Consider the following 2,500-nt stretch of genomic DNA (forward strand, 5'->3'; position numbering starts at 1 on the left):
ACATGAACATCGACATTTCGAACGCACATTGCGGTCCACGGATACAATTCCTGGACCACGCCTGGCTGAGGGTCGTTTACGTAACCATAAACTGCTTGCGTTGCTCTTGTAAGTCCCCGCCGTCGCTTACCTCTCCAAATATATTTTTGGAGGGCGCCAAAGAGCGTTTCGGAGTCGGGTTGCAAAGATGCTACGTACGAGCGAATGATGGGCGTTTCGTCGGCGTTTGTCGCGGTTCTGTGAAAATTGCCAATTTTTGCATTGCGTCTTATAAACACATACAAACATATATATCTAGTTTCCACGAGAGGCGAAGTAGGGATTGGTATTTCTTACGTTCGGACTTGCGTGAGTGTTTTTACGGTGTCGTGAGTCGTATTGAAAATACGACCGCCCGTAAGGCACCGCTTCGACGGGGATCTCCAAATCTCTCACCTTCTCTGCGAAACGATTCGCCTTGCGGAAAGAAGCGTTTCCACTCATGAACATTTAACGCGCTCCCGACGTCGCCTGAAATGATGCGTATATACGAAAGAGGTATATTTACAAGAGTCTCGCGAGACTACAGAGATGGACACACAAATTATAAAAGAAAGAAAGAATACTGTGTGGCACACAGAGTGTGTGTGGTGTGGCAATGTTAAGCCCCAGGGAGAGAATATGCCTGTGCGTGGATGAGTTTCTTAACTCTACGTTATAATTGCCATACGGCGGAGGGTCGTCGTTGCCGGCGATTTCGACAAACACATTCCTTTTCGAGTCTTCGAGGGAAGAGACGAAAGAGATCTCTCGTTCTATCGCGAACGCTTTGATGATCGATGGACAGCGGAGCAAAGCGCAGCAATGTGCGGGATGAGCACGTCGTACTTGATCGGGTCGGAATTATTCCCCGTCGTCGACGTGTCCTCGCTAATCTGTGCGATTGCCATTCCATCGCCACGTTCGCGTTGAATCGTATTGATGACGGCCTATGTGCGTCTTGAGATCTTACTCTCTTTCTCTCGTGTCTCTAATTTGGTTTTGTGTTTGATCGATGATAAATCGTTTCGTGCGCAACGTTTCTGTACCCCCGTGGTTTTTGGTTCAATTATACAAGAAGTAGAGAGAAAAAGAAATCCCACCGGGTTATATGTATTATTATTTTTTTTTTTATAATAATATGTATACTCCTCTATTGGCGAGGCTTATTTCGAACTTGATTGTCACACGACGCAAAAGACACACTTGTGTGTTCACGCACGGAACAGCACCGCGGAGAGAGAAAAGGTATATCCAATGATGAGAACCTTTATGTCGGTCGCCCCATGTCTTTTCTTTTCTTCATTGTCGATTCGTGCGGAACCGCGCGATCTGTCGGTCGTCCAGTCCCCGAAAGTTCTTTTCGACGGACGTTAAAGTTAACCGGCCAGATCGTCTAGCGAGAGTTTCCGATCGACGAGAGATGAAGAAAGAATTATATTGACACTTTGGTGTGGCGCATAAGGCATATATCGGTTTTTTGTTTACCTTTTTCTCTCTTCTGTCGTGTAGTGTTGTTTCGTTTTCTTTTTTTTTCTTTTTTTTTTGTGCTTTGTACGTTTTCGCGAGTACTACTTTTACGCTCTTTCGGCCGAAACACACAAAATTTTGTATCACGTACGACGACCTCAGAGTAGGCGAGATTACCCGCTGAATTTAAGCATATTACTAAGCGGAGGAAAAGAAACTAACAAGGATTTCCTTAGTAGCGGCGAGCGAACAGGAATTAGCCCAGCACTGAATCCCGCGGTTCTGCCGTTGGGAAATGTAGTGTTCAGGAGGGTCAATTTATCCCGAGACGTCGAACCGCGTCCAAGTCCATCTTGAATGGGGCCATTTACCCGTAGAGGGTGCCAGGCCCGTAGCGACTGGTACGCGTTTCGGGAGGACCTCTCCTTAGAGTCGGGTTGCTTGAGAGTGCAGCCCTAAGTGGGTGGTAAACTCCATCTAAGGCTAAATATGACCACGAGACCGATAGCGAACAAGTACCGTGAGGGAAAGTTGAAAAGAACTTTGAAGAGAGAGTTCAAGAGTACGTGAAACCGTTCAGGGGTAAACCTGAGAAACCCAAAAGATCGAATGGGGAGATTCATCGTCGACGAGGCTGGCTTCCGTTGGTGCGCAGATAGCCCGTAATGGGCCACTTCGGTGGTTCCAGTGCGAGGGTACACCATCTTCGGCAAATGTTCCGGTCGCGTAGTCGTGCACTTCTCCCTTAGTAGAACGTCGCGACCCGTTGCGTGTCGGTCTACGGCTCGAGTTGTTGCCTGTCGTGTCGCCTTCGTGCGCACACGGCAGACGCTCGATCGCCTGGCCGGCTGCGTGACGGTACTCTGACGGTATCGGGCCGCAACCAATCCATTTTCGAATGTGTGTGCGTCAGGCCCGCCGCAAGCTCGGTTAGTTTGTCACCCGGATGGTACGGACCTAGCGCCGGCTCCGGGCCTAACCAGCTGTTAGCAGGCGGTGTCCTCGGACTGGC

At 49.0% G+C, this 2,500-nt stretch overlaps 2 non-coding genes across 2 annotated transcripts in view; both read left to right on the forward strand.

Annotated features, from left to right (window-relative positions):
• The window catches only part of LOC143220545 (5.8S ribosomal RNA), a 155-nt gene extending 80 nt beyond the window's left edge, over positions 1-75 (forward strand). Inside the window, exon 1 of the ribosomal RNA XR_013011644.1 lies at positions 1-75. This exon is cut by the window's left edge and continues 80 nt beyond it. This is a non-coding gene — a ribosomal RNA (5.8S ribosomal RNA).
• A 1,566-nt stretch (positions 76-1,641) lies between these two features.
• The window catches only part of LOC143220547 (large subunit ribosomal RNA), a 4,002-nt gene continuing 3,143 nt past the window's right edge, over positions 1,642-2,500 (forward strand). Inside the window, exon 1 of the ribosomal RNA XR_013011646.1 lies at positions 1,642-2,500. This exon is cut by the window's right edge and continues 3,143 nt beyond it. This is a non-coding gene — a ribosomal RNA (large subunit ribosomal RNA).

Source organism: Lasioglossum baleicum, unplaced genomic scaffold (genome assembly GCF_051020765.1).
Source record: "Lasioglossum baleicum unplaced genomic scaffold, iyLasBale1 scaffold1180, whole genome shotgun sequence".
NCBI lineage: Eukaryota > Metazoa > Arthropoda > Insecta > Hymenoptera > Halictidae > Lasioglossum > Lasioglossum baleicum.